This window comes from Sminthopsis crassicaudata, chromosome 2 (assembly GCF_048593235.1).
Source record: "Sminthopsis crassicaudata isolate SCR6 chromosome 2, ASM4859323v1, whole genome shotgun sequence".
Taxonomy (NCBI): Eukaryota; Metazoa; Chordata; class Mammalia; order Dasyuromorphia; family Dasyuridae; genus Sminthopsis; species Sminthopsis crassicaudata.
Window position 1 is genome coordinate 313,551,110 of NC_133618.1, and position 8,465 is coordinate 313,559,574.

Consider the following 8,465-nt stretch of genomic DNA (forward strand, 5'->3'; position numbering starts at 1 on the left):
ACAAAGCCTTAAAAGAGATTCACAATTAACAGGTAGGATCTGGGTGAAGATCCAGCAAAGTAAATAGAGGAGTAGTCAGATGGGCAGGAGAATAAGCAGAAGAGAGAAGTACCAGGAAAATGTAGAGAAAAGTAGCAAGGAGAAGAGGTGATTAACTGTGGAAGGCTACAGAGAAGATTGAGGATTTTTTTAAAGCCCTTTCAATTCAATGATTATGAGATCATCGATAACTTTGGCCAGCTTGGAGGTGCCATAGTGCACAGTGCTGGGTCTGCAGTGAGAGAGATTCATCTTCCTGAGTTCACATCTGGCCTCAGACACTTACAAATTATGTGATCCTCAGCAAGTCATTTATCCCTCGTTTTTTCTCAATTTCCCCATTTGTAAATGAACTGGAGAAGGAAATGGGAAATTCCTTCGGCATCTTTGCCAAGAAAACTACAAATGGAATCACAAAGAATTGGAGGCGACTGAAACAACTCAGCAACTTTGGAGAGAGTAGTTTTAGTTGAATGATGAGGTTGGAACATAAAGTGTAAGAGAGGCAAGAAAGTGGAAGCCTACCTTGTGAGCTTATTTTGCATTTATCTATTTCACACCCTCTGCATTTTAGTCAAATTGGTCCATTTGGTATTCTCTGAATTTGGCACTCTCTTTTTTTCCAAGTCTTTGCTCAGAGTATTCCCTCCTCCTATCCCTGAATCTTTGAGAGTCAGCTCTACTGATTACTTTCTTTAATGATCTCTTTATTTATTCAAGGGTTGTTTTTTTTTTTTTTTTTCATATTCAAACTCTTTTGTAACCCTCAGTACAATGCAAATTTCTTAAAGGCAGGAATTTTTTCCTTTTATTTGTATATTCCCAGTGTCTGGCACAGTACACAACATAAGTTTTTATACAGAAATATATAAGAGCCAAAGCCATTTCCCAATAAGTAATTGGTCAAAGGATATACCACTGGACTTTAATGATTCTGGAGAAGAGCAAACATCTAATGACTCTGTGTAGCTCTGCCCCACTCATATCCAGTTCACAAACAAGTCAACGTGCCACCCTTGTGATGTTCTTGGTCCTCTTTGAGAAGGAAGGACAAGCAGCAACAATGTATAGATTGGGGGAAAGATGAGAGAAAAGATTTCTCTCTCTTGACTTCTGGTCCTGTTCTGGTCACTCTAAGTGTCAGCTCATGAATGATATACATTCAGACAAGCATAATACCTGAAAAGACAATAAGTTATCTATTTTCTTCCCCTGATTCCAGCTCTGACATTATTTTCTTTAAATATGTGGAGGAATATTTCCAACCTCTTGCCCCTAATATTCTGGTTCTAATATTTCACATCTCTTGTAGGTCTTGTATCAGGTAGATCTTCTCAAGATCTAATTTAAATCTCTTTGCTGCCTTTTGACATGATATCTTCATGAGAACAATTCAGAACTCAAGATATACAAAAGTAAGAATAAAGCACTCTCTACAGAATTAAAAGAAGACAAATAATTGGAAAGATCTGTTAGTAATAATTGAAACTACCAATAAAAATAATAATGTCTCAATTAATATTCAGATTTAATGTTCAAATACTTCATTTTATAGATTTAAACAAAATTCAAGGGATAAAAGTCTATAATATCAAAGGGAAAAAATGTTAAAGAAAATAAAGAGAATAGATGTTCCAAAAATTTTTTGAAAAGTAGTAACTTTACAAATTATTTCATATTACATAAAACAGAAAAAATTAGTAGAATAGATTAGTTAAGCAAGAATAAAAAAAATCTAATTTAAGAATCTAGTCTTTGATAAACTACTAAAATATAGACCTTCTATTTAATGAAAACTGTTGGAAAAATTAGAAGCAATTTGGCAAAAATATTTAAATCAGCATTTTGTGTCATATATTACCATAATTTCCAAATAAGAATTTGACCTAAATATAAAAGACTAAAAAAGTTTTTAAATGGAGGAGACTGAATGGCAAAACTTTTGTAACTCTATTTAAGGGAAAGATTCTTTACCAAAGAAGGGATAGAGAAGATCTTAAAAGATAAAATACAGAATTTCAATTACATTAACTAAAAAAATTTCTACATTAACAAAATTAATGTCTCTAGAATAAGCATGGAAATTATCAATTCGGGGGAAATTTTTGTACATACAAAATACATAGAAAAGCTGCAAAAATATATAAAAACATTAAGATCCTTTATTAAGTGGTCAAAATTGTGCACATCTCACAAGTCTGCCCAAATTTAGACACATCTTCACTCTAAATATTAATAGAGAATATTTGTTCCCAACTTGTGGTAAAGTTATTTTGGTCCTCTTAGAAAACAAAGGAAAATAATCAACCAACTACTTAAGTAGTCCAAGGATATAAAGTTTTCAAAAGGAAAATTATACACACTATGAAAGATCACTTCAAATAGCTTATAATCAGAAATGAAAACTGAAAGAACCCAGACATTTCATCTCACACTCAACAAATTGGAAAGATGGTCAAAGACACAAATCTTTCTGACGGACATATTGCTCAAAGAGGTCAGAGAGAGGAAAAGCAGTCTTCTCTGTACCAAACAATTCATAGCACTAATTTTTTTCATACATGAATGTGAATAATAAATCATAAGAAGTGATTACATTTATTTGAAGTTAAAAGTGTGTGAAATGTAGTTATTCATTTCAGCTCAATGTAATTTTCAGTGCAGATTTGAATAATGTGACCCACAACACTCATTCACTCTGATTGAAAACTAGCTGTAAAAAGTGGATGCTTACAAATTGAGCAATGATTGATGGAATTGTGGTATATAGTTATAATAGAATACTGTTGCATTGTAAGAAATGATGATTATGCAGAACGAAAAGAAACATGGAAAGAATTATATGATTTATATGGAGCATAGTAAACAAAACCAAGAAAATAATTTAAATGATTATAATAACATAAATGAAAAAGAGACTAAAAAGAAAAGCTTAATAATCTGTAACTATAATGACCAATCTTAGGACTGAAAAAGAGATGAAGAAATAGACCTCCCTTTTTTTCTGGGATAGTTGGGAAATTATGGGTGCAGCATGTTATCCATTCTGTTTTCTTTGGTTTGATTGATTTTCCTTTTTGTAAAGGGAAATGTTACTCAGGGAGGAGGTGGGGCATATCCTTTAATAATTGTTTTATAAAAACAAAAGGCATTCATAACATTTTAGTTAATTTGGGGGAAAATAATAGATTCGCAACCACTTAAGCCTTCAGCTGATCATTCAGTAGCCATCAATACAGAAAAAAAAAAATTTATTCACTGAAGGCTTGAATGATGGTTAGCATTTTTTTTTTGCAATAAAGCATTTTTTTAATTAAGGTATGTATATCAAAAATTTTTATATATAATACTATTGTATGCTAAGTAACTTTCATATACACTGGGAAACCAAAAACTTCATGTAAAATTTCAATAGATACTTTATTTCAGAACCCACCGAGAGAAATTATTTTTAATAACTAATTTTAATAAAAATGATTTGGGGAGATCCAGAATTCCCTTCTTTTTCTAAAGTCCAGATTTTAAAAGGTCAATTTTCTGAAAGACATTGCTGATAATGAGATTGGACTATTTTTCTTGTTCAGACTATATATCCCAAATATATCCCAAAGAGATACCCCAAAGAGATATATCCCAAGAGATCTTATATCCCAAATATACCCCAAGTATCCCAAAGAATATATCCCAAAGAGATCTTAAAGGAGGGAAAGGGACCCATATGTGCAAAATGTTTGTGGCAGCCCTTTTTGTAGTGGCAAGAAACTGGAAACTGAATGGATGTCCATTGAAGAATGGCTGAATAAATTGTGGTATATGAATGTTATGGAATATTATTATTCTGTAAGAAATGACCAGCAAGATGATTTTAGAAAGGCCTAGAGAGACTTACATGAACTGACGCTTAGTGAAATGAGCAAAACCAGGAGATCATTGTACATGACTATACAATGATCAATTCTTGTGGATATGGCTCTCTTCAACAATAAATTGATTCAGACCAGTTCCAATTGTTCAGTAATGAAGAGAGCCATCTACACCCAGAGAGGACTGTGGGAACTGAATATGGATCACAATATAGCATTTTCACTCTGTTGTTGTTTGCTTGCATTTTTGTTTTCCTTCTCAGTTTTTTTTTTCTTTCTAGATCTGATTTTTCTTGTGCAGCAAGATAACTGTATGGATATGTATGCATATATTGTATTTAACACATATTTTAACATGTATTGGACCACCTGCCATATAAGGGAGGGGATGGGGGGAAGAAGGAGAAAATTTGGAACAGAAGGTTTTGTAAGGGTCAGTATTGAAAAATTATCCATGCATATGTTTTGTAAATAAAAAGCTATAATAAAAAAGAAAACAAAGTCCCACAATATGTTGCTTATAAGAGACACCTAAAAAAGCAAAAATATACACAGAATAAAAATGAGATTTAATAAAGTGTACTATTTATCAAGTGAATTCAACAAACTGAGAGTTGCAATCATATTATGTATGTATATATATATATATATGTATATATATATGTATATATATATATATATATATATATATATATATATATAATCACATCTTTCTAAAAGTATAAGTCTAGACATATCATCCATTCACTCATTTAATTTCATTGAATCCCTTTTGCTTCCAGTATTGAACACAAAACCCGCTATTTGGCATTCAAAGCCCTTTATGACTTAGTCTCTTTCCACTTTTCCAGTTTTCTCCCACTTTAATCCCTGTCACATATTCTTTGATCTGGTGACACTGGTCTCCTTGCTGTTCCACAAACAAGCTACTTCATTGATTGATTCTAAGCATTGTCTCTCTTGTCTCAACACTTCAGTGCCCTCCCTCATCTCTATCTATTGGTTTTCCTGGCCTTCCTTTAAGCCCCAAGTAAAATCTCATCTTCTACAAGAAGCATTTCCCAATCCCTCTTAATTCTAATGCATACCCTCACATTTATTTCCTATTTGATAGATAGATAGATAAATAGATAGATAGATATATACCTTGTGTGTATGTATATATGTTTGTGTGTTATCTATTCCACTAGACTGTAAGCTCCCTGAGAGCAAAGGCTATCTTTTGACTCATGTGATTTCAGTGCTTAGGGCAGAGACATTGCAAATAAATGTAAAAAGGTAGAAATGATAAACACATCTTTTACAGACCATAATGTAATAAAAATATTGTTAGTTCAAAAAGCCTAAACAAAAGATACAAAACCAAAAGAAAGCCTTAACAATGAGTAAGTCTTAAATCAGTCTTTAAAACTATTAATGATTATGTCAAAGAAAATGGCACTGATGAAAGAACATACCAAAAGACACTCTAAGGTACCACTACACACCTCTCAAATTGGCTAGGATGACAGGAAAAAATAATGATAAATGTTGGAGGGATATGGGAAATCTGGTACACTAATACATTATTGGTGGAGTTGTGAACTGATACAATAATTCTGGAGAGCCCAAAGAACTGTCAAATTGTACATACCCTTTGATCCAGTAGTATCTCTACTGGTACTGTATCCCAAAGAGATCATAAAAAAGGGAAAAAGACCCACATGTGCCAAAATGTTTATAGCAGCCCTTTTTGTTATATGGCAAGGAACTGGAATGGTTGAATAAGTTATAGTATATTAATATTATAGAATATTATTATTCTATAAGAAATGATTCTATATGTTATGGGAAACTATTGTTCTACAAGAAATGACCAACAGAATGATTTCAGAAAGGCCTGGAGAGACTTACATGAACTGATGCTGAGTGAAATGAGCAGAACCAGAAGATCGCTGTACACTTCAACAACAATACAATATGATGATCAATTCTGATGGACGTGTCCATCTTCAACAATGAGATGATTCAAACCAGTTCCAATTGTTCAGTGATGAAGATAGCATTTACACCCAAAGAGAGAACTGTGGGAACTGAATGTGGACCACAATATAGCATTTTCACTCTGTTGTTGTTTGCTTGAATTTTTGTTTTCCTTCTCAGTTTTTTTTTTCTTTCTAGATCTGATTTTTCTTGTGCAACAAGATAACTGTATAGATATGTATACATATATTGGATTTAACACATATTTTAACTTGTATTGGACTACCTGCCATCTAGGGGAGAAGGTAGGGAGGAAGGAAGGGAAATTTGGAACAGAAGGTTTTGCAAGGATCAATGTTGAAAAAATTACCCATGCATATGTTTTGTAAATAAAAAGATATAATAAAATAAAATTTAATTTTTAAAAGTATATGATATAATCATATATACTTTATAAGTAAAATAATTAATTAAATTTTATAATAATTGCTCTCTCATTAATTTTTAGCCAGAGTTGATTGCTACCCTAGGGAACATCCTTCTTCCAATGGGCATATAAGCCATGAGCCCATTACCATGATTGTCTTTTATCTAAGAGAGAAATAGCCAAATGACCACCTTTTTATTAATAAACATGCCAGCATTATTAACAAAATAAATTACTCATTAATTATGTCTCTTGAATCTTTTAAACATCACACTGCAATATCTCTGAGATATGCCTGTATTTATGGGTTACAAGAAATTTAAAATAGAATGAACACTCATGGAAAGATTTACATGAACTGATGCAAAGTAAATAGAACCAAAAAACCAATTTACACAATGAATATAATAGCATAAATGGAAAAAAATAACTTCAAAATTATTGAAAAGGAATGTCACAAAATTTTAAAAGAATAATCATGCCCCCAAAAGTAAGAGGGCATCCCATGCATATACGTTCAAAGATGGAAAGTTCGTTAGCATAGAACATTACATGTAATTTCATATTTTTTCAATTTACTGATTGGTTTTGCTAAATATTTTTCTCTACTTTCTCTTTTCTTACTTTCAAATAAAATTCTTTTTTAATCGAGATGGCTTTTGGGGAGAAGGAAGGGGTTATAAGAGGAAATGTATATAAAAAAGATATCCATCAATTTTTATTTTAATACAATAAATGCTTGTCACATTGTATTAGAAGTTATCAGTAATTCAGGCAGTTGAAGTCTTCCCTCCTCACTTCTCACATAAATTATCCTAGGGTCTTTTATCTTCCTCTGACTCAGTTTACTCAACTATAAAATATGGGAATAACAATATCAGCTACCTCTCGGCCTTGTTATAAGGATCAAATGAGATAATATTTATAAGGCATTGCCACTTTGTAGACTCTTTCTAAATGTTTAAATACTTAATTCTTTCCCTCTCTCCTTCTTATAGCTATTTAATACAAGGCCATTAGGAATGCTATATCCTAAAGTAATCAAAGCTCCAGCTCTGAGCTCTGTTATATCTTCAGGTCCAACTGGAAGACAGCATTGACTATGGATTTGTGACGGTGTCTAAATTGACAGTGACAACTCTCACTCAGCTGCAAGCTCTCTCATCTTCTGTAAAACATTTAGTTTTTCCTTCATCATTGGGACTTCAAGTTGTGAAATATGAGAACTATAAGGCAAGTTATTCCTAACCTGTTAAGGACCACACCCCATCATTGTTTTGCAACTCCCCTTCAACTTCCTAAAATTTTATTTTGCAGAATATGTACAAAAATTCTAGAGAACTGATAAGAATAAAAATTTGCATTGGAGTTTCTTATCCTGAGGTCCATGAATTTTTTTTTTAATATCTTGATAATCGTATTTCAATATAATTGGCTTCCTTTGTAAGCCTTTGTATTTTATTTTATGCATTTAAAAAACCTGATTCCTAGAAGCAACCTATAGACTTCACCAAATTGCCCAACGAGTCCAAAATACAAATAAGGGTAAAAGCCTCTAAGCTACAATAACCTGCCTGACTCTTTGAGCAAACAAAATCCAGGGTGTCAAATCAGGACTGGAAATCACTGCTGGAAGGAGATGAATAATGAGGCCCTTAGTCTGGGGGATAGAGGGCTTTAGCAGAACGGTCTAAATCTGGGCTCTCTCCACACCCAGACTGGTGAAATTTCCCTTTATGTGTTCCCCCACCCACATCTATCCACACAGAGACATACATACATCCACAAACAAAAGTAGTTTCTATGCCCCACCCCCATCCTCAGTCTTACTATAAGTTATTTGTGGTACCACCTAGTAGGAGCAGATAGGAAGCCAAGGCACTGGCAGGAAGCCTGATTACAATGGCATTTATCCAAGGCCAGTCACACCCTATCCACAACCTGAGAGGAGGAAGAAATATTCCCACAATCTGTCTCACCTAGGAGCCATAGGATTCCAGGTTTCTTCAGATGGAGGAATAGCCATGAGCCAATCTAATTCTTCCCACCAATTACAAGGAAGCTAGTTTGCAACTGGCCCGGAGCCACAAAGCTAGCAATTGTCCTAGGCCTGACAAGAAACCAACTTCCAGACAAGAACCTCCTTTTTCTCTGTTTCCCTCAAAATTATCCTC